The following is a 23,882-nucleotide window of genomic DNA, read 5'->3' as shown; positions in this document are numbered from 1 at the left end:
CCACCGCTGTCGCCCCCTTGTGGACGGGGCTTTGTTTGTTCCCGAGGAGTTGAACCCTTTTTTCGTTTTCCTTTCCCTTGGCCTTTATTTCTTGTTTTTGTTTTTGTTTTTGTTTATTCTGCAGCACTGGGCCCAGTGTGGGTCGGCGAGTGTTGGCTTTTTGTTTTCTTAATGTTTAGTTCTCACTTTCACGCAATGTTTTCATTAGAATGCCCCCCAAAAAAACCACACACACACACACACACACACACAACCACAGAAAGAAGAAGAAAACTGGCCAGAAAAACATAAACAAAGGAGACAAAACAATAACGACCTCACAATCGCAAGGTAGAGCGGAGTACCTTTCTGCTTTCTAAGCAGGCTGAAGTGCTCTGATTGTTCGGAGGAGTTGTACTACGGATTTCAAGCGGAAAAATATCTATGCAAACACACAACTTGTATTCTGTCACCAAATGCCGTCAGCTTATTCCTCGGATCCCCCGAACAGTCGATTGTGGTCTGCTTTTAATTTGAAAAACATGCTCGTGCTGGCACCTCGTTTATGTTCGAATATGGGACCATGTTCAAACGGCAGCCCTGGAGTCTATGTCCGAGCTTCGGGACCAAGCGAACACACAGCAACCGTTAGACCACGGCAGCACACAGGCTTTTTATAGGTATTTTTTAGCACTTTTTATTATTTAAAGGCTTTAGAAATTCATTGGCTTCATAAACAATCACATTGGCTGTTGAGCTTCAGGCTGGTACGTGTTTAGAGTGATCCTGTGAAAGATATCGATGAGATCATTAAAGAAGTGGCAGCTTAGAGAAAGCCTTACCGCTGGAGCATTGGTATATTGAGTAGATTGAGATCGAATTCAGGTTCAGTGTGAAGTTAAATGTAGTCTTGTAAATGTAGTTGCAAGCACAGATCGATCAGATGGTCATCGCTCTAGTCGTTAGACACGTTTGGGGCAATCGGGCCCGCATCGGGGGAATCGTCGCCGTCCTTTTGTGTATCTTCTGTATCTTCTTCTGTATCTTCTTCTGTATCTTGGGCAGGATTCTCGGCCTGCCAGAGACGATGGGCTTCCTCGATACGATTAAAGCATGCTACGCAAATCACTTTGGGCCGAATATCCCCCGGTGAAATGGCCAGGTCCAAATGGAATTGAATTTTCTCTATCAGCAGTAGCTCTGCAGCTCTATCGCTGTACAAGTGGATCACGATGGTGTGTGCCTGAACGCACAGGCGGCAGATATAGCCCACGATTTTTGCATTAGCAATGCTTCCCATTGTGGCGAGCAAAGACCTGAGTCCAATTTATCGTAGTCTTCACTTAAAGCTGTCCTGCGCAGACGGATTTCGATGCTCCTGCAAAAGTTTTTCCTTTTGTCGACGATTTTTCTTGTCGTAGCGCTGCCAATCTCTTCAAATACGCTTCAATCGGACTGCCAACCTAGTTTAAGAATTGGCGTAAGATATATGCAGAAATACCAAAATCACACATTTATACACTCAACTATCGATTTAATAGCAGTGCCTCGCGCTGGCCAATATTACTATCGATATCTGCATGCACGGAAATTGCGTAATTTAGCAGACGCGCGCTATTGCGTAATGAGAATAGCTGATTTTTGTATTTACTGACGACGATAGCAAGAAAATAATGGCGAACGACAGAAAGATAAACGACAGAGACTTGACGCTAGTATGAAATTATTATTTTTAAAAATTTCTTTGTAGAGCTGGTGACAGCTATTCCTTACACGACGAAAAGCATCGATTTTCTGCTCCCTTCTATATCCAGCAGTGACTCTATGGCTACTAGGACTCACAAAAATTGAACGATACATTTAGTTTAACGCCCTTGTTTTAAGTACATTTGTTCCTTTCCCCTCAGGCATTATTTTAAGGCGCAAAATTTTAATTTTTTTATCTTCTTATTCGTGGTGAAAGTTGCACCGATAGGCCGAATAGACGCACCTGCGTTTTAGAAGAGCTTACCCTAGTGTTAACAGGAATTATCTTAGTGACGATGTTTCCACGATAACTTTGCAGATGAATAATCGATGGCTTTCACGAAAAAGTTGTAGCTGCACATCGAATCAATGCTGGAGCCAACATATGACATATACAAGGAAAACCTTCTCCCAGATCTATAAAATTGTCTGAAGCATCCGCAGACGGTGCAGGATAGGCCTGTCCCGAAGAGATGGCAGTAGCTACATGTGATCGGTGGGATTCTAAGTGGAAGAAAAGGAATATGCGGAACAGAGTAGTATTTTGCGGTAGGAGATTGGTCGCTAAAGGGTTTCCAGATGCAGAAGTTGGTTGTGTTTCGGTTGGAATGGGGTTTTCGGGGGGCGTGCGAAGGAGGGGGCGGCAGAGGTGAGTTTTGGGTTGACTTTAGGTCCGCTGATGTTTTCATTTCGTTGCCTGTGGAACAACACCGGTGTGGGCGAACTTTTTATGGGTGGATGGAGCACATGCTGAATCGGGCAGGAGCCAAGGCGGAATCCTTTTGGACCAGCCTGGCCTCCACTCCGACATCCCCCTTGGCAGGAAACCCTCTCCCCGACTGCCATTCAACATCTGTCTTTGGCGGCTCTTTTGTTTATTCTACTTTGGCACATTTTGGAAACAATAAAGCAAAACTTTGAGCTCTTTGTGTCCTGCCGCTGCTCATCCCGAGCCGCATCCTTTGACGCCACCTTCTGTCCTGTCCTGTCCTCTTCTGTTCTGTTCTGTTCTGCCCTTTTCCTGGGTGTCCTGTCTCCTGGCAATATCTCTATCGGAACAGCATTGACGCGTCGCTGCCAGTGCCGACTGCGCTGCAAGCTGGCCATAAAAAGGGAATTACGGCAAAAAGATCCGAAAACAAAAGGCAAAGTTGCCTCCAAAGTCCCACCCATCCACCCATCCACACAGCACCCGGTCCCTTCATTTATGAAAGGCAGAAAAAGAGAGAGAGAGTGAGCGAGCGACAAAGAGGGCAGAGAGCCATCGCCCTGCTCCCAACTTTTCTGATATTTATGCGACTTATTTTTTTATTTTCAGCAATTTTCGTTTATCGATTTTTCTTTCGGGTTAACTTTGGGGGAGTGAAAAGAGGTGCAAAGCGGTGTAGATATAGGGGATGGGGTTCACATTTTGAGCTAAGGGTTGGGCCTATCCCCCATTCTCACGGAATGATTTTTGGCTAACGATTCCAAAGATTTTTCACAGATTTTTTAAAATACCAGAGTGGAAATTTATCCTTTTTTTTTGTGTAGGAAAACGAAATATTACATCCAGACCCAGGAAAAAACTTGATATATGTACATCGTTAAGGGGGGATCTTAAATTGTAAGAAATAGGCACCACCTGTAAGGCATCCAGACTCCGTACTCGTCTGTGTCATGTCCTCGGCTCCATTTAGCTGCAATTGGTCTCCTTCGAGCGTTCCTTGGCAGCCACAGCCACAGCCTCAGCCACAGCCTGTGTCTTGGCTCTGACTTTGTGGCTTTTAAATTGCTTATTTGGCTTAGTCGTCATCCTTGTCGTAGTAGTCGTAGTACTCGTCAGCGCCATATCCAGCTTGATGGGGTAACCGCAACGTGCCGAGCGGTTTAATAACCCTGGCAACGTCGGGTTTCACTCTCGGCTTAACCGGCGGGTGGCTGCTAGCCCAAGCCACAGCGACAGCCGCAGCCACAGCGACAGCCACAGCCAGGTGGAGATGGAAATGGTTGCTCTAGGATGTAGAATGCAGGATGTACTAAAGGAAGACACCCTGCGAGAAGTGATCACTGTGGTGTGTAACTAAGGATAGAGCCACGCTAATAAACAAGGCAACGTTCTTCTGCAAAGTTACTCCAGAACTTTGTCCTCTTTCCAGCTGATTAATAATATTACACCTGTGCTTAAACTGTAAAAGATACACTTGGGGAGGGGGCTAGCCTTTATCAATCTGCACTCACGCGAACGCCGACGATAGGTCCCCGAGATACTTAAGAACTTCCTGATGCAAGTGGAATATTTTGCGCTCCTCCTTGAAGGCCTCTCCTAGCTGCAAGGCTGCCAAAAGGCTTAACCGCTTGGAAATTCTTTAACAAGTGCATTTTGCGAATTCCGCAAATATGTCGAATGCCGGCAATCAAAAGGCATCTCGAATCAAAAATCAAAAATCGGAAAACAGAAATCAAAAGTCTCCATTGGCAGGATTGGCCAGAATCTGTTTGGTTGCATGTCGGTGTTGGTGGCTTGGCAATAAATCATTCAGTGGATTGCATTCCCACACGGAGTGCCATTACATGATTGATACGCTTAAACTCGTATAGATGCCGATTCGAATACTGAATACTGCTTCCGAATCTGTATCCGTATCTGTATCTGTGTCAGGGGAGGGGGACGAGGGAGGGGGAGGTGCAGCAGCGGCACCACTGGTTCGAAATTTAATTGCTTTGTCAGGACAACATTTCTGGCATACTCGCACTCGTATTCGTATTTTTTGGGGCAATTTGTGACAGCTGCAAGTGGACAAATATCGAAAGGTGGCAAATTCGATTGAGTCCGCTCCCAGTGCACCGTGCAGCAGTGCACAGTGCAGCAGTGCCCTTCGATGTGTGCCTAATTGCTCAAGTGGCCGGGCTCGGGGCAAATGAATGATGCATTTGCCCTGACCAAAAATACCAAAAAAGAAACCAGAGACTGGCCGCCACTTCGATTATACCGACTATGTGATACCTGCCACTTGATCCGGCAGGCACCACGGCCACATTAAGGCTACCTCCTTTCCAATCTACATGTAGGAGGACTATGCCCTGGCAGTCGACGAAAAACAGGGTATAAAAACGAAAATTGGAAATAATATTGCAGTCCGAGAGACCGATGTGGCCGTGGGACATGCTCGCTCGTCAAATGCGCAAAATGCAAACAGCATTTCCTCAACGCCCCAGATCCTGATGCAGCTCCGCCCAGCCGGTCCGTCGGTCCGTCGGTCCTTCGGTTCCTCTGTCCCTCTGCGGACGCGCCATTTGGGTCAGTGGAAAGGAGGAGTGACCGGGCAGCTGGGAGCGGGTAGCGGGTAGCGGGCAGAGACCGACCAATTCCCAACAGTTTTGCGGGTAGGGTCAATATTTTCAGCTTTTCATTTTTCGCTATGGAAATTGAGGAGGCAATTTTGGCATCGCTAACGAGGAAAATGGTGAAATGAAAAATGTAATACGATTTAATTGATTTATTCCTGAAGCGGTTATAATCGTACGATTTCGTGTACGTTCACAACAGAATTCGATCTGAAATTTTCGTATGTGTGCTTAGGGAGATACCCCCTACCCCCTCCTTAGCAAGCGCTCAGCATGCGTATGCTTGATGGTCGGCCCATCAGGCGTATACGCGATGGATTTTGTTTGGATTTTGGCTCGGCAAACAGGCAATCCTCTGGCTATTGCTCTCCATTGCTCGCTGAAAGCTTTTTTACTCGCTGCTTGTTTGTTTGTTTGCGTGTGTGTGTGTGCGCGTGTGTGCTGCCGATTGTGTGTATCTGTGAGAATGTTCTGTGCTTAATTTTGGGAAATGTTTGCCCGGTTTTCGAACTCTCAACATTTGCCTAATTTTACCACTCTGCACACGCATTCAGCAGCCCAGCAATCCACTTACGAGCCCCACCGCCACTCCAATCCTGCCCCAATTCCACCCCAATCCAACACCAACGCCAACTCCAGGTCTGGCCTGAAGTGTATTCACTTTTCTGCCAGCTCTCCCTCACAACTTGATGAGATGTTTATTATGTATATTGTTTTCTGCGGCTGAATGGGATGGAGATGCGATGGTGATGGGGATAGGGATGGGAATGGGGGGAGGACCTTTCCAAGCCAGTTTATATGTAAATTTTCGATTAAACAGGTGAGAGAGGAGAAGAGTGTGCATCGGAGTTGCCGGAGGCTGAAGGTCGGGGTCGGGGTCGGGGTCGGGGTCGGGGTCGGGGTCAGCCTTAATTTGAATAAGTTATCTTTCCCGTCGAACAGTTATCAATTATTTGAGAGAGGAAAAGGTAGAGACGGCACTATTCATAAATGAATTTGAAAAGCTTTTGTGAGGAAAAGTTCTTTTATCTCCAGAATAATGCGAAATGCCTCCAAAGGAAAACACTTCTGAGAAAGGCGGAGCTGAAAAGATTGGAGGGAGGTCCTTAGATGGCACATTAAATCATATCGCTTGAAATGCTGACGCTGATACCCATTGAAGTGATCTTGACCATCTAATGAAAAGCGCGCACACTCTCTGCTAACTATCACTGGGGGAATTGACTCTACTTTGTTCACCGTCGAGGTTAATTCATGCTCTCAGCCCCGTCCAGTCGTCCACTCGTCCGACTGCCTCTCCGTGGCCATCCTTCGTTCCGCATAATGCGCTTCCAGTTTAAATAGCTTCATTTGTGTCAAGCGTCTGCTGCGAACAGGGAATATCATAGAGGACAAGGAGCAGGACAGGGCAGGACAGCGCCTGAGAAGTGTAAATTTAATTTTATTTCATATAAATTTCAATCCCGAATAGAGCAAAAAAGACGCACCGCCAGGACGAACCTGCGCATCCTGAGCCGCGGAACTGCTGGGACCTGACCCGTGCAGCGGATTCCCACTACCAGGCCTCCACTCTCTCCCCTACTTGGGGTTCCAGTTGATGTTTTTCCTGCTGTTGTTGTTGAGAAAGATGATGATGATGCCGCCGCTGATGTGGTTGTAGATGTGACTGCGAATGCGGACGCGGACGCCGTGGAGTTGGCCAGAAAGGACGACGCAAATTTATTTAACCTGCGGGCGCAGAGCGCATATTTGAATTTATTTGCATGGCCCACGCGCGCGGCTTGGAAGTGGGTCTTGGAGGCGGCTCTGGCAGTGGCAGTGAGAGTGGTAGTGGGTGTCCTAGCCGCTGTGGCACTGAAGTAATGCCAAAAAGTGCGCAAGCAAAAAACGCAAATTGTGACGACGACGATGAAGGACGAAAGGAAAAACTTTTGCACAAAGTTGTTGCAAGTTGTTTGTATGCGCACTCCCCCAGTCCCCCAGTCCCCCCGTCCACCGAATGCCCGTATCCCCGGATCCCCTATAGTCACTCCCACACAATTTCGCCGCACAAAATGAGCCGCGCGCCCGTTTGACACATGCAACGCCACCTGGCGGCCGTCGCCATGAATTTGAATGTATATCCCTCCGCCCTCCGCCCACCACTCACCTCCGCCCCTTCCAGCAGCAAAAAGGCAGAGAGAGGCCTCGCGAAGGCGAAGGTGAAGGTGAAGGCGGGGCCCAGGCTAAGGGGCAGAGTCGGGGACAGGCGAAAAACCAGAGACGACAGAGAAGACAGAGCAGAACACTCCAACCGGATGGATGAGGGGGGATAACACACAGGGGATGGGGGCGAGGTGAGTGAGAGCTGGTAACTGTAAACTTTGCCCTCGGCCCCGAACGGGAATGTGGGCTGTGGGGTGGAGATCGGGCGTATAGGTAATGCCATTTTGGTGTAGGATACTTTTATGCGACATTTAAATTCATTATACCCTGCAGGAAGAGCCAGAAACCGCGACAAAGTCCTGCAGCATAATTCCCCCCAAGTAGTATGGCACCGAGACGTGGATGTGGCCCAAGGCTGTTCCCTATATGGATCGATAAGATCAGTTTCCTAGCAATCAATGCTGCCCAACCCAATGCGAGTACGTTCTTCCTAGGGGGTCTGTATTCCACCTGCAAATCTACTCTTTAAATGCATCGAAGGTCGGTCCCACAAATTACCAAATAGAGAATCATCTTTTAAGACATTGCCCCGTTCCGCCATATGTAAAGCCAGCGAAAACATTGGATAGGCAAAGAGCTCATCGTCTGCGAGTCTCATGAAACGGCTGTCCGGCTGAAGGAGGAGCTTTTGCCTCTCCTTTCGCTCCTCGCTCTTCGCTCCATCCAGCCATTTTCGCTTGAGGGGCATTTCACTCTTCCGGCGCTCGAGTTCACTTGAAACTTTCTGCATAGCATAATTTTGCGAGGCATTTAAATTCATTTTAGCAAAAGAGAGCCTTGGAACAAAAACAAAAAAAAAAAGAATACTTATGCCAAATTAGTTGGGGGCCCTGGAGATGGACAGCAGCGGGACAGGCCAGGGACAGCGGCCCTACCTGCGAGTGGGGGAGGCTGGGCGAAAGGCTATCTCTATCTCTATATCTATCTCAAGCCAGATACTGGCTTAATTAGCTCCGCTGATTCGTTGTGTGTATGGGGGTGTGGCCACGGGGCAGAGCCGTGTGCGAATGTCTTCATTAGAATGCAACTGTTTGTCGGCCTCTTCAGGGCCTCAGCCGTATCCTGGCAGCCTCCAAGCGGGTGCAACTCCTTGCCTTCTCATCCCCCCTAGTAGCTGCCCCTTCTCTCTACTGCTGTTTGCCGCTTTCAGCCAGCTCCTGCTCCAGCTTCTCCATTCCTAAGGATCCTAAGCATCATCTTCGGCTGTGTCTGTGTCTGTGACCCATTTCTCTGCCAGCTGCCAGCTGCCGGCTCATTAATGAGTTTTTGTTGCTGGCCAACTTTTGCCTTTGCCTCACTCGTACTTTGAGCTCTGCCCGGCTTTGATTTCTTGTTCTTCTTTGTCCTCACAATTAGCTAAGCTCTGTCTCGCTCTCTGTTGCTTAGCCAGAGTCTACAACATGACAACAAGCTCAGACTCGTCTTTCTCTGCATCTTGTTGGCTCTTTTTCTCTTGCCTTTTCCTCTGCGCTTCTCTGATTACATGAGCTTCTCTTCAGAGTCCCTAGACTGCACCTCATGGCCCCATCTTCATCTCCATCTCCATCTCCAGCTGCTGACGTGTTCGCGCATAAATCAGAACAGCAGCAGCAGCAGATGCAGTGGCAGTGGCAGTAACGGTAACCTGATGCAGTAATCCACTGCAGTCAGCCGTCGCAGGGCTGCATAAATAGGCAACCGCTGGCATGCTTAATGAATGCCTAACGGCCCAAGAGTCTCATTGACTGACTGACTGACTGACTGACTGGCTTTATGGCAAACACAAGTGGGACAGGTAATCTCCACATTTCGACTATAGGATACCCATTATTCAGATAAACTTGGAGTCCCTAGAAGTCTAGAGTTCAGGACTTCCATGTGTCACTAACATGGCCAGCAGCTCAATGAGTACAGGGTACAAACATAAGCGAGTATGTGTCATAAGCGACATAAGAAGCTGTCTTGGAACACGGCCTGAATGCGGATTGGAATGGATTTAGATTGATTGAAATCAAGGTAGATTGGCGGAATGACGGCTCTGCTCTGCTCGGCTCGGATCTACCGACTAGCAGATGGGCAATTAAGTGCTCACGAGAAGGGCAATCAGGGGCTGGCTTAATAATTAATGGTAGAGCCCGTCTCGATGTCAGTCGATTGCAATTCACTTATTCGCCAGCCATTAACAGCCATTCATTTCGGTTAGGCTGAAATTAATCCAGTGCTTAAGTGTGCTTTTAATTTGAATTCCCACTTGTCCTGCATTATTCCCGAGTTCACAAAGTGACTTCAGAGCTCGGAAAAGCGGAAGAGAACATGACACTGGACCCAAATGTTGCAGCTATACATAAAACATACTCATAAATTGGGGAAAAAAAAACCAAAAACTAAACAACATTTCCTTCTATGAAATGAGTTTTCCATATCTGAATTTAATTGGTTTCTACTCATTATTTATATATTTTTCATATATTTTTTATTTAATTTTTTTTTGGTTTTAGAATTCTGCATTCATTGGCTTGTATGTTTTTTGTATGGCCCTGATATTTTTGCTTGTTTTGTGCTAGTTTTAGATGAATTTTTCGAAAAGTTCCAGTCTTCCTCTGGCGTGGGGTGTGGGGGTGGGGGGTGGGGGGTGTGGCGTGCCTCAAAGCACAAAACCCTCGCCTACACGTCAGCGCATACAGAGTTGTCAACAAGCATTGACATTAATTAAAGCCCAGCGTTGCATGCGACAGCAACTTGCAACAGTCCCTGCCTCTTCTCTAACTAACCCAGAGCTCCGTGCTTCGTGCTCCGTGCTCTCTGCTCTCTGCTCATTTGCTCATGTGTGTGGCCCTGCGGCGGCTTCAGTTAACCATTAGACTTTAATTACTATGCTAAAATCCACGCTTGTCTGCCGCACCACAAAGCGCCAACAACGACGCAACGACAGCGGCAACAGCAGCAGCGACAGAAACAAAAAAAAAATGCCCCCGCATAAAAGAAGAATCCCAGCCTCAGGCGACGACCCATCGTATACCCTGGCTAAGCCATAGAACACCTTCAACAGATAGGCTAAACTCGAAGAGATCCTTTCAATGGCCTTCTTTGGAAATCTGAGTCATCTATGATCAAGAAACAGATTAAACTATGGCTATTACTCCACTGAAAGTTGGATATATATACCCTCGATAAGGGTATCAAAATTAGTAGTTGCATGCCCCTAGTGGCATTCGAGTCTGTGTGCGTGAGTGCTGCTGCCTCATGCATGTTGCCCACGAAAGTATGCTTTAAAATTGCATTTCGCATTTTGTCATTCTAGCCGCCAGCCCCTAACCGCCGCCCTCGCCAGACAAGTGGCACGAATCATTGTACAGCCTTGGCTGGGCTCCTCGTGCGATTGTGCGGACATTATTCTTGAACAGATCATGTCGTTAAAGTGCTGCATCAAAGTATTAGTAATGCTGGATAGCGCCACAGCCATGTGGCACATGTGGCATTCCTTGTCGTAGGTTTTTGCCAGCGGCAGAGGGAATTTTTTTATTGCTTTTTACCCTTTTCCTCGGCTACTTTAACACTCAGTCTTTCGGTAACTTTTCGCTTGGCATGTTCTTTCACATTCCACTTGCGTTTGGCGTTGTCTTTCTTCAGAGCATTCTCCATGTTTGCCCTTTTTCCTCCGCCATTTTCATTTGATTTTCACCCATTCCCACAATCTCTTTCTATACCTGTCTATCGCTTGCTTCCTGTTTCATTGCAACTCTTTCGCTCTTGATTATCATAATTAAACAATTTAGTTTCAAGTGTTGGCCTCCCATTTGTTGCACTTTGCACTGTTTCCCCCGAGTGGCAGCCACATTAACAGCAACAACAGCAGTCAAATGCATTGTTCGTGTATGTTGCAAGTTGTTGTTGCTGCCACTATTGTTGCTGTTGTTGTTGTTGTTGTTTCCTGTTCTTTGTTGCAGCAGTTCTTAAATGTAAATTACGCGCTTTGTTGACTTTGCCTCTGAAAAACGGGGGAGCTGCAGTGGCAGTACCAGCAGGCGGTTGCCATTGGCGGCTGGGATGGGGCATGAGGTAAGCAGTGTACACATTATAGCTGCCACTGGCTCTGCCCCTGGCGCCCCGTCCACCCACTCCTCCCCTTCCAAGGGGCCTGTAATTGCGGCCAGCTTTGAGCGGGGAATTTCTTCGGCTCCGTCTCCATCTCCATCTCTTGCTTCTGCTGCTGCTGCTGCTGCCTTCTCCTCTGCTTTCAGAGACCGGGTGCGTGTTTGCGAGATTGCTGTCAAAATGTTGCAGGCTTAAGGCCCCCTCCTTGTCTGTTTCTGTAGCACCCCCTGGCCGCTGCTTCGCCCTTTTACCATTTTGATTGTCAGTCAGTTTTGGACAACGTCTCTGTTTGTCTGGCAAGTGAAATTTTTGTTTGACGTTGCTCGATTATGCATGGAAAGTGGCCAAATGTGTGTATCTGTATCTGTATGCGGGCTCTCTACCATTGTATATGTGCGTGTGTGTGTGCATGTGCGTGTTTATATCGGTGTGCGTGTGGCTGTGACCTTGCTGGGGCCGTTCCACCCTCTGCCCCTCTCTCTGTCCCATGGTTAGTTTTATACGATTGATTTTTGGTTGTTCGGGTTGCTGCTGCTGTTTCCCATTGCCACGTGCAAGACAACGCCAAATATAATGTGTATGCGTGTTCCCGTCCCACTGCGTATACGTAATAAACGAGGGTTCGTGTGTGTGCCACACGCCGCGTATACGTAATTTTCGTTTGGGAATAGTTATGTAAATCTGGAGAACAGATTTGGTATACTTAAGTAATTCCTGCAGGCAGAGTTTGAGGCTCTCCCTCTAGTTCCAGATACTTTTGCGGATATGCTCCACGCAAAGACTTGCCCATCTTCACTTCAATGGATACTACCAGAGCTCGTTAGCAGAGAGCTCTCGTAGTGGAAGTGGAAATAATTATGGATCGTATTTCAAAGCGGAAAATAGAAAATGAATACAGCTAGAACAACGAATAACGAATAAAGGAGCAGAACACAATAGAAGTTGTATGCCATGCCACGGGAATTTCCCAATTACTCGAATGACCTCCGCGTTTCCTCTCCTTGTGGGTGGGTGGGGCTTGTAGTTGGTTGCACCTTCCAATTAGATCATTTTCCACTTAGTGAACAAAAATAAATCTGAGCGGCGGGTATCGTATTGTCGGACATTCGACTACTTATTGCCTTTGTTCTGGCCCTTGATTGCCGTTGGAGGGGCACAATGAGGAACTCTTTCTGGTAACCTCCTGACCTACCGCCCTACCTACCCTTACTGTTATCATTTGACACGTTCCCGGCTACGACCACCTCTGGACTCCATCGCCCCCCCATGCACCGTCGGAGTGCCACTGCCCCGCGACTATTGCCTAGTTGCCGGCACGTTTGCCTGGACAATTTTCCCAATTCTGCCTTCTGCTCTTTTGCTTTTTAATTTGTTTTAATGAACTTGCATGCTTCGCATTCCATTCAAACGGGGCCCCGTTGGCAAAGTGCTGGCAAGCGGCAAGGAGCAAAGAGCAGAGAGCAGAGAGGGAAAAAGAGTCTCCTGGATTCAGTTGCAATATGCTCGCTCACTTGTATAATTACAGGCGCCATTGCATGTGCATCTCCAGCTCCGGCTCCTGCTCCACCATCAGCAGTCCCCCTCGTTATCCACCGTCTCTTGTTCCACGCAGGCAGGCGGCATGGCAATGGCATCCTCCTGGCCCGAGCCCGAGCCCGAGTCCGGGTCTGGGTCCGGGTCTGTGTCCGGGTCTGGGCCCCTCAGCCTCAGCCTCAGCCAGTGCCTCGGCCTGGGCTTCAAGTGCGTGGCTTTCATTAATTTTAATGAGTTTTAAAAGTTGTTGCCATTTTTTGCCACACTGCACGCGCGGTTCTACCCTTCCCTCCCTTCCCGTTCCCCACCGAATGGCTCCTCTCTGGCCTCCCGTTCCTTCCCCTGATGCCAAAGCAGAAATTCACTTTTGATACCCTAGACTTTCGAGCAGAAAATAGCAAGTACCAAGGCAGGCAGCATTCCGTTTACTTCCGTTTTATTCCCTTCTGACCAGCTTCTTATCAGCTTCTCTGCAATTCCTGGGCCCATCCGATAAATGCCTTTAAAGTGCGCTCGTATGAGTGAGCCTCTCCTTTGAAGATCTCTTCCTGCAGCGACAATCTGTCTTCCTGGTGCTTCGTGATCAAAACTTCAACAGTCTTAGGTCCCTGTGTCGCTGCATCATCCCCTGAAACTTGATTAAAAGACATTTGCCCTGGAAGCACCGATTGAAAGGAGGTTTTCCGATCAATCTGCAAGGGTATCAGAAGCTTCGTCTGCCTGCGTAGGGTTTTCCTTTTTGCTTTTTTCTTTCTGTTTTTCATTTTCCATTTACCATTTTATTTCATTTCATTTATTTGATTCACTCTACTGTTTTTTGTTTTGCTGTTTTGCTGTTTCGTTGTTTTGTTGTTGTTTGCTGTAAGTTTTTTGTGTGCTGCTGTGTGCTGCTGTGTTCTGTGTTCTGTGCTCTGTGTACTGTGCTCGCTTTTTGCCGCCCATCGTGTACGATGCTGGTAGTTTCTTTGCACTTGTTGGCATTTATTCCAGCACGAGCAACAACGGTGACAGCGTCAGGGCTTTATCTATTGAGAGCACACTCACACAGACACAGATACAGATACAAAAATATAAATGCAGACAATGACATTTATTTCCATTTGCAGCTGCAATAGAGCTGCACAAAGAGAGGGTGAGGAGCAGTACACAGGAGAGACACACAGGGACAGCACAGGAACAGCACAGGGACATTGCGTATACGCCACATTGCCATCGCCTCCTGCTGTGTGTGTAGTTTACGCTTAAATAACTCACAGCTGTGCATAATTCAGTTTGAAGTTGTCCAGAGGACCCCCATCCCCCCACCCCAGACCAGCCCCTAGAGTCCCTCCTCTGGCTCTCCCTGAGGCACGAGTTTTGGTGTAAAGTTTGCATTGAAATCAGAAAGGAACAAAAACCCCAAGCCAGAGCATTTCAGAGCCAAAAGTATGGCTTCCATTAAGCGGAGCAACAGTGGGGGAAGCTCAATGGCTTCCACTTAACCATACAGAAGTGCGATGAGGGATAAAGGAATGAAAGAGATTTATCCGGGTTAAGTGGAATAACTCTGCAAGAAATAAAAACTCGCAAGATTTTGGCAATCATCATTATCATCATTCCGGAAAAGGAGAATTCGGTGAATGGTTCGAGCTAAGCACTCTCCAAGATCCTCCATTGAACTCCCATCCCTACAAAATCCAATAAAAAGATCATTGAATTTTAAAGGCATTTCACTCTCTGAAATGAAATTATTCTCGCATATCCGCTTTTGTTAATTGTACACCTGAAGCATTTCTGTCTGCCATTTTTTCTCGAATTTTCGTTGTTGATTTCAGTCATTTCGTGCCTCGTGCGACATGCGCACACGCACATTTTCGTTATCTTGTTGGATTCGTTCGTCTCACCACATTGCCGTTTGGGAGGACACACACCGTGACACGAGACTTTTTATATTTACAATCAGGATGTCCAACCTGTAACATAATATTTGCCATTTCCAACGAATATCGGATAACATGAACTATCTCTAAAAGGGTATCAAAAGCAAACCTTAATCTCTAGTCCTTCCTTGGGATGTGACGAACAGCCACCTTCAAACGTGTATCAAGCCCAGAGAATAACCCAAACATTTGCCGAGTTGTCGTGTTACTTAGTGCGTTAAGGCCAGGGTTGAGTGGAGTGGAGTGAAGTGGGGGTCCTATACTATTCTCTCCCATTCTGACAGGCACTCTGGCTCTGGCTCTGGCTCTGGCTGTGGCTGTGGCTGTGGCTGTGGCTGGAGCCTTTTTATGATTTTGCATTCGTCAACACGAACATTAGACCAGTCATTCACTGCCTGTCTCTTTCTATTAAGATATCCCTATCTCCCGTCTCTTTCTATCCAATTATCGCTCTCTCTTTCCCTCATTCGCTGTGTATTTGCCAGCGCCATTTGGGGCCGACCGCCTCGTTTCCCGTTGGCTTCTTGTCCGGCCTGTCCTTTGTCCTTTGCCTGTGGCGTTTTCGCAATTTGATTTATGTGTTTCCCAACATTCATTAAGATATAATCATAACGCATAGAAAAACGCACACAAACGACAGCGGCACTGGGGGGTAAGGGGCCTAAGTATATGTACATAGACACACACATAGTATACATATGTATCTCTATCTCGCATATCAGCCAGTGTCCTCGCTGTACTCATATTTCTCTTCCGCCTCCTCCCAAAAGTGGCAGTTGGTCCCATCACTTGGGCAAACATCTTTGCAACATTTTGGGACACTTTTCGGTCATCAGATTCCATTAGATTCACATGGCCAGAAGCTATAATTATGTGGGCAAACATCTGGTAAAACAACAACAACAACACAAGAAATCAGATGATTATATGGAACACCCAGAGGAAACTTTCGTAAGGAGGTTTGTCCTCTAGTCTCTATTGTCTTACTCAGATATAATGTACTTAGTAGAACGAGTGCACTGATGCAACGACTCTTTAAAATAAAGTATTTGGTTTTGGGAATCGATGAAAAGACTGTACTTGCATCTGTACTGTACTAATTTTTTCCTGAATGAATGAAAATGTCTGATAGCTCTGCTCATTTCAGTAAAATGTTGGTCGCTTCCCTTTCTCAGTGCTTTCGGAATCCCCTTAAAGGGTTCCCTTTAAATGAACATCACAATCATGTACATATATGCAAGTACATATATACATATGTATATATAGTTTATGTATGCTTTTATACTCGTTGCAAATTGGCCTGACAACTGGCCAAAGGGGAACTTTTGGCTGCGACTCAATTTTGACCCTTTTGTTGATTAGTATTTTTGTTTCTCATTTTAATTTTAATTTCCTGTCTGCCGAGCTTTCTCCATCTCTCTCTCTCTTTTGCCCTCTGACATATGCAAAATAATTAGAAATTCTGTCTCTCGCCAATACACATATGCATGTGCGGGTGTGCGTGTGTGTCTGTGTGTGTGTGTGTGTGTGTGTGTGTGTGTGAGTTAAAAGTTGGGCTTGTCGTGCGTGCTCCATTGGAAGATTCATTTGCATAGCTTCCAACCAAATAAACAAATCATATACAAATACAATTTGTTGCTCCAACAGTCCATGGGTCCATGTGTCTGTGTGTCTGTGTGTGAGTACTGCCTGGTGGTTGCATGTGTGCCGTGTTTTCATATCAATTTACAGTTGCTTAGAATTTTTTGAATTTGAATTTCACATGTCAGCCATTTTGTTGATTTCAATTTTGAGCTCGAATGTAATTTTAATCCGTTCTCCTTGTATGCTCACCACTCACTCACCTTTTTTTTTTACCCCGTTTTGCACTTTTCCCTGGCTCCTACCCTCCTTGCCCTTTCGCCAACATTGAATAGACATTTATACTAGAAATATGAAATACAGTCTTTCCAATTGAAATAATATTTTCTTTCCTTCTGTATTTTTTCCAGGTGAGTCTCAAACTTTGATCCGAACTTATGTACATATCATGAAGGGTAAGAGGATTTAGATTAAATATTGTTATTGCAGCTGCAAAGGTCGCAAAAGGACATGCTGGTATTCGATTGATTTGACTTATTTGTTCATCAAATAGGCTGACATTCGGACGAAATATTGTCGCAATCCGATCTGAATGGGTCAAGCGGTATAGAAAGGGCTGAACATCTTTGAAATACAAATGAATTGGGACACCCTACAAGCTCTAGGATCCCATCGTTCTCTAGAGGCAAAAGTCTTTCAAGTCTAAGCCACAGAATCAGGCGAATGAAATATGCATGCCTGGCTATCGGAAGCCTATATAACTTGCCTCCAAAATGTCTCCGCAAGGAGCAGGAGCTGCATTTTCCCCTGTTCAGTGGCAAATATTTATGCAGTCCTCTAACGTTTCTCTCTCTATCGGTACCCTGCTGGCCTGGAGTAGCCCCAAGGCGATCCACCGCCTTGTCACTGGAGAAGTTAAACCAATATTATTTCTGCTCTTGCCCCCTCTCGCACACACACACACCAAACTCTCTCTTTCTCTCTCGTTCCCTGCTTCTTTGCTGCACTTTGTCATTGGCATCGCTTTACTCGATTTTTCGGTCAGTGGCAATTGGCCTCCGACATCCGACGGAAACAGACGACCCCCTTTCACTTGTCCCCCCCTTCCTCTCTTGCTCTTGCCGCACTTTTCTGGTATAATTTTCCGGCTGTTTTCACGTTGCAGGAAGCTCGTGAATTTCGCGTTCTTTGCTGGAACGACGGGACGGTCTGACGTCGGGGGCGCTGTGGAGGGACGTGGCCAGGTCATGAAAATGAATGTCGTATTTATTTTACAACCCACCGCACCGTACCCAGCCAAGCCTCCCTTCACAGTCACTCCCCCTAACCGCTCTCTTGTTTTTTGTCAATTAGTTGCGCGCTTTTCTCTGCTAATTTCTGCTCCAGTTACGTGGGAGAAAGCGGAAAAGGGGTCCAGCAGCGAGGCGCCTGGAGGGGCTAGAAAAGTGGCAAGGGGGCACAGCACAGAGGGGAGAGAGTGTCGGTTGAGAAAGCTTATTAAATATAATTCACATGGCACCGCCGAAAAGTAGGCAAAGAGAGACCACAACGAGTTAATTAAGTGGTCCTCGAGGAAAACAATCGAAGCCAAAGCCATGTCGGCGAGGCCAGTGAAGGGACCATGAGACCTAGGAGCTGAGAAGGGCAAGGGCAAGGGGAAGGGCAACGGTTAGGGGAAGTGGTAAAGAACACTCGCATACTTTAGATGTAGGGTAAAAGAAGAATATTGTGCCCCCCCCCCCCCCCCCCCCAGCCCCAGCCAGCCACGGAAAAGACCAGAACCGGAGATAGAAACGAGAAGCTGTCTCGACCAAAAACTGCATTTGCGCCATTCCGAATGAGGAGGCACTCACTCGGCAATGCGTGTGTCTGAGTGGGTCTGAGTGTGAGTCTCTCTCTATCTGTTGGATGTGGCAAGGCCAGTGACAGGGCCGGAGGGGCCCCTGGCAAGCGCATTCATTGCGGCTAAAGCGGTTTCTGCGGTCTCCGGCAGCCGCAAGGCAGCTCCCCACCGCAAACTGCTTTGGGTCGTCGCCTTTGGCATTGCCTGGCGCTGCATTGATAAAGCCAGAGGAATCCCAAACGGTATACTATATATATGTATATATATAGCCGAAAGGTTTCCTGGCTGCGTTGCAGACGGACAAATTCAACAAGGGACTGCCATAAGATATCCGCACCGCCTCACAGATTCAGCCATTTTAACTAATTGGATGCATGTGTACTCGCTTGTGTTGCATGCAACAATGAGGATTGTACTTACACTTGTGCCACACTTTAACAGCGGAAATCAATTCATTCTTTACATTTCTCCTGCTTTTCCGTGGCCTCTCTCCTCCCTCCTTTTTCCTCTTCCAATCTTACTGTGTTGAGCTTTCCTCATTGTTTGTTCCTCTCGCTCTTCGATCACACTACGTTCTTTCTTCAGAAGCTCCTTGTTCGACTGTTGCTCCTCCTTCCTTGGACTGTTCCCGCTGCCTTGTTGCTTGCCTTCTGATCTGCCACCCACTCTGCCGCGACCTTCCCTCGCCGTCTTTATACTGCCACTCACCATTTCCCTTGGCTCGCATTTGTATGTGTGTTTACGTCGTAAAGGTCGGAAACGGAAGACGCCTTCAACTCTGCTCCCCTCTGCTATCCCTCCCATTCTAACCTTTTGCGTATGGCATTTTTTATTTCCGTGTGGTGTTCCCTGCTCCCTGCTGCCTGCCGCCTGCTCCCAGTTCTCTGTTGTTTGCTGCTGCTCGGCTTTCATTAGATCATTTGAAATTCTATGGCAAGCAGTCGTTGCCTGTTTCTGCTTATTTGCATACATGCAAAGGGGCTGGCATAGCTAAACAGTTGTCAGAGTGTATCTGTAACTGTATCTGTGAGTCTGCAGCTGGGTATCTGTATCCGTGCAGCTGTGTACCATGTGTCCAACGCCTCAGTCTGCGCTTGTGAGTTGCTCCAAGGAAGCCTCGAGTGTGGCATGTGGAAATTGAAACAATTCTTGAACAATGCAGCAAACTTTTTGCTGCCTCTGCCGCTGCCGCTGCCGCTCTTTCTGATGTTGCTACTTTTTCCGAGTTGTAAGTTATTAAGGCTCAAAATGGCGCACCGAAAAGTAGGCAATGCTAAATGCAAAGGCCCCCGAATGCGGCTAATGCTACATGCCCCAGCCACGGCATCCCACGCCACCCACTCCACCCACTCGTAACCCCAAAAACTAGGCAATGCAATTTGAGTTTAAAGCTTTTAGGGTCCCCAGCCCGCAACCATGGAGGGGGCAGAGTGTTCGCCTCTTGGTTTATGACGCGGCCCGGACGGCACGTTTAAACAATTGCAAAACTTTTTATGGGGTTTTTTCCTCCATTTCATAGTCCCATTTCAGTCCCCACAGCTGCCCCAATACAGCCGTACACATGTCATTCGTCTGTCCGCCCAGTGCTCCTTCGATGGCCGTATGCCCGAGTCCTTGCCTAGTTTGAGAGCCATTGCCCCAACTTTGTGAACAAAGTCAGTTTCGTTTGCCCAGACACGAAGCACATTTTAAATGCCCGTATCGGTTACCTCCAATATTGGAAATATTTGGCAGTAAAACACTTTACGATTGCTGAAGAAATCGAAGGACTAAATCGTGCAAGACCCATTTTACAATTAAAGCTCTGTAATTTCACATATCTCAATGGGAAGCACACTCCAATTATCTCAAAAAACCTGGCATTTGTGCATGGTATTTTATCAGAATAATAGAAAATATTTGTCATTGGCTGCTTTGTGCGTTCATCATGTGCAGATACATTCTTGCAGATACAGAAAGCAATGTCAATGATGTATGCATCTTCATTCTGTCATAAGAACAATGTATAAAAAACTTTGAGCTCCTGCACCCAGAGAAAAAAGACCTGATAGACGAATATTCACATTTGGATTCAAATATTTATGCCATTATTGGAAGAGTTTTCACCTGCATTTTGACACAAATAAGAATATATTTCATAATCAAATTAAATATATTTCTTATAAATTTATTATAATATTAATATAAAAATATTTAATAAAAAATAGCTAAATATTTCAAAATTAAAATATATATTATTTATATACTCAAATATATTTCTTACAAAATTAAAATATTATTAATATGAAAATATTTAATATAAATATATTTCACAATTAAAATACAAATACTTCTCAAAAATTGAATAGAATATATTTATTTTAAAATGAATGGTTTTTATTTTCATTATTTTCGTATTTAAAAGCCGAATCTTTATTTAAATATGGGATGAGTTTCGGTTTACCATGCCATTTTTCTCTCAGTGCTTCTCTTCTTGTGTCTCTGCCTTTTCCTTCCCGTTTCTTGGCAAATAATTAATAGACCGCTTAGAAAGGCATTCCAATTGAAGTTCGGCATTTAATTGTAACAATTTTCGTTTGAGCTCAATAAATTATAAATCATTAACCACCTCGGACCGACCCGCCCGAGCAAGGGCACGACCAATTATGGCTGGCAATTATTTCGGTTACATTCCACCATTAATTATTTCATTTTGTGGCTTTCGTCTAATGAAATTGCACTAATACTCGTAGTCGCGGCAATTGCCGCACTTTTCGCGGCACTGCAATGACCTCAGAGCTGCTATCGCTCCGGATGGTCGGCGGGGCCCCCGGTATTAATCTTTATGGCCAAAAGTAGCGATGGTCTCCCGGTGAGGTGGAAGTGTGGAGAGGGGCAGCGGTTGCTAACGAGTCGTAAAAACAAACTAACGACGCGACGGTTGACGCTCGGTCCGAGGCAGAGCCATAAACTTGCCACGGAGCTTACCTCTCTCTATGAGCTCTCCCCCAGTAGCCCTGTCTCACGGATTTCTGCCTGCCCGCTGCGTTTTTCTGTTATTTTTGGTACCCTGTAATGTAACCGAATATGGGGCATTGTGTGCGGAGATTCAGGGATCTTTGTGCCGCAGGAACAACAGGAAGAGCTCTCTTTAACATGTCTTCGAACCAGGAAACTCTGTAATATACCACAAAGAATGAGCTTTAAAATTCCGGCTCAACAAGACTATCGATCCGTATGGTTTTTTACATTTCACAGATGTCTCATCTGTCGTTTGTCCGCCATCAAACAGAGCTGGTATCTAGGGTATCCTGATGGTGGTATCCTTTTACACGGCCTGATGTCCTTTGCCGTCGGGCGGACAGTGGAACAACAACAGCAGTGAAAACAACAAAAAGGCAAACACAAAATTTTGCGCTTTGCTGCTCGCTTTGCGTTTGGCATCTGTCAAAATGGCAGCCAACATGGTGGTGGTGGGCCGGGCGATGGCTGACGGCTGGGTGGTTGCCGTCACGCAAACGTTTGAGCAGCAAATGACGATGTCGTTTGCCATTCGCTCTCATCCTCTCAGCCTTTCCTTCTCTCCTCCTATCTGCTGTTCTCTGTTGTCTTTTTGTAAACGAGTTTTGCATTAAAATATACAACAACAGAAAACGCACACTAAATGGAGACATCAACGTCAATGGGTGTATGTGTGTGTATCTGTGTGAGACAGGTGAACGTACCCGTCGGCTTCTTGGCAATGACAGTACCCCATACCCCATATACACCACGCTCCCTTAGCAGCTATTCCTTCCACTTCTGTGCGCTGATTTGTCAGGATATAAAAAGTAGAAACATAAATGTTATGACTTAAGGTGGAAAGGGGAGGAGCCAAGGTGGGGGCGGACGACGGCCAAGAACAGTTGCCGTCAGTATCAGTCCCGGCCACGGGTGACGGGTTGCGTGTGCCAGTGTGCCCAGCAGATGCAATGCCGCGGACAACAGACCAACCGATGCTGTGCTCTGCTCTGCTCTTGGCTCGTCCTGGCAAAAGGTGCATACACCACACCACACCATCAAAGGCAAAAATGTGGCACTTAAACTTTCCATTTATCTCATTAGGGATTCGTGTAATGCAATTAATTACCAAAGCGATTTCCCTCACCATTGCTCGCTCATCTGTAATTATAATTATTTGCAATTTATTGCCTTTCTGTGTTGCAGTTTCAATTGCAGGATACTGCAAAAAATGCATCTTAAGTGTATCAAGCCAAAGGGTTCATTGAACCCACTAATTCCCATTAAATAGCATTTGTGTTACGGCAGAAACCGCAGAGGCAGCTCTAAATATCACTGCGCCTAACAGCTCTAAATATCACTGCGCCTAACAGCACAGACGTTAACAGCACAAACATTAACAGCGCCGAGCAAAGGGTTAATCAGGGCGAACGGCAGCTATAGGCCAGGAAGAGGAAGAACGAAAAGAAAGGCAGCGGAAAAAGTTTACTGAAGCGGTACAAGTTTTTTAGCTATAGCTCCCATAGTTTAACAACCCGCCCCGATATTGTAAATGAAACACCTGAATAAAACCAACTTGAAGAACAAACCACGGGAGGCTTATCAAACGTACGGCCCCAGATTTGGAGGCGTTGCCCGGCGCGGCAATATTCTAAAAAACTTTTCCTGCTCAACGGAGAGCAAGTCGAATAATCACGACCGACAGAAAGAAGATCGGCGTGCGACGCAGTCAGCTGCGTCACGAGGGATTCGACTTTGCAGGTGAGATATCCTCACACAGTTGGACAGAAAGGCTAATCTCTTACATTCGAGCGACACGAGGTTCGTGTATAACCACAAACCAGGACTGCACAAAAAAAGACACCGGAGTAAAATGGACGGCGTCAAAGGTCAGCAGTCGGAATCTGGCGGTGAGACCCCGTGTGGATTAGGAGAAATATATGTGCCGGAAAAGATGCTTGGTGCGTGTTCTGAGACTGAGGGAGGTGCAAGGGAAACTCATCGCGTTAGGGATACATATATAGATGTGATCTCGGCGGCAACAACGGCCACACCTAACGTGTCCACCACAGCCCCGACGAGCCATCAAGCACCAGAGCATACCAACCAAGGAGGAGGGGTGGATCAATCCTTTTCACCAAGAACGAGCCTTTTAGATAACTGGGAAACGTTCGCTCAGCAGAGAGCGGATGCATTAGGAAGGCCGACATACGCCACGGCCCTCGAGGGAATGCGCTCCATCCCGACGCATTCCAGACTGCCTCAAGCAGCAGGCCTCATGAGCTCCACGGTAACCAACGGAGGCTGGGACAGAGCAGTTCCCAACTGGACCGGAGTCCACATGTCAGGACCCACGGAAGCAACGCGGATTGGAATGCCTACTGGGCTGAATCCGAACGAGACAATGCCAGTCGGCGCTATGTGGCATCCAATGGCCGCACCGGCGCCGGGTACCAACCTGCATGGGCAAAACCCCCGTACGGGAGTAATCAAGCGGTCGCGCCAGCGGGGGCAGAGAGATGCTTGACAGCATCCCAGATAGCCACAAGACAAGTCATCAACAAGGATCTACCATGCTTTTCTGGAAACCCCGAGGAATGGCCCATGTTCATAGTAAACTTCGAGCAATCTACAGAACGCTGCGGACTCAGCGATCAAGAGAATCTCATGAGGCTGCAAAAGTGCCTGAAAGGTGC

The 23,882-nt window shown here is 46.8% G+C and overlaps 1 protein-coding gene and 1 long non-coding RNA gene across 16 annotated transcripts in view; one reads left to right on the top strand and one right to left on the bottom strand.

Moving 5' to 3' along the window:
* Positions 1-23,882, top strand: part of LOC108164547 — an 87,272-nt gene that overhangs the window by 12,599 nt on the left and 50,791 nt on the right. The gene's annotated exons all lie outside the window — the stretch shown is intronic.
* On the bottom strand, positions 656-1,813 carry LOC108164550. Of its 3 annotated transcripts, none has more exons than XR_001775862.2 (3): positions 1,753-1,813; positions 822-1,691; positions 656-765 (listed from the first exon to the last, which is right to left on the bottom strand). It is a non-coding gene; the product is annotated as an uncharacterized LOC108164550 (long non-coding RNA). The 3 variants fall into 3 exon arrangements; XR_004472059.1 differs by having other exon boundaries at positions 822-1,442; positions 1,500-1,765; XR_004472058.1 differs by having other exon boundaries at positions 822-1,442; positions 1,507-1,764.

This window comes from Drosophila miranda, chromosome XL, assembly GCF_003369915.1.
Source record: "Drosophila miranda strain MSH22 chromosome XL, D.miranda_PacBio2.1, whole genome shotgun sequence".
Taxonomy (NCBI): Eukaryota; Metazoa; Arthropoda; class Insecta; order Diptera; family Drosophilidae; genus Drosophila; species Drosophila miranda.
The sequence above is the reverse complement of the archived record's forward strand: the minus strand, read 5'-3'. Positions and strand labels throughout refer to the sequence as shown.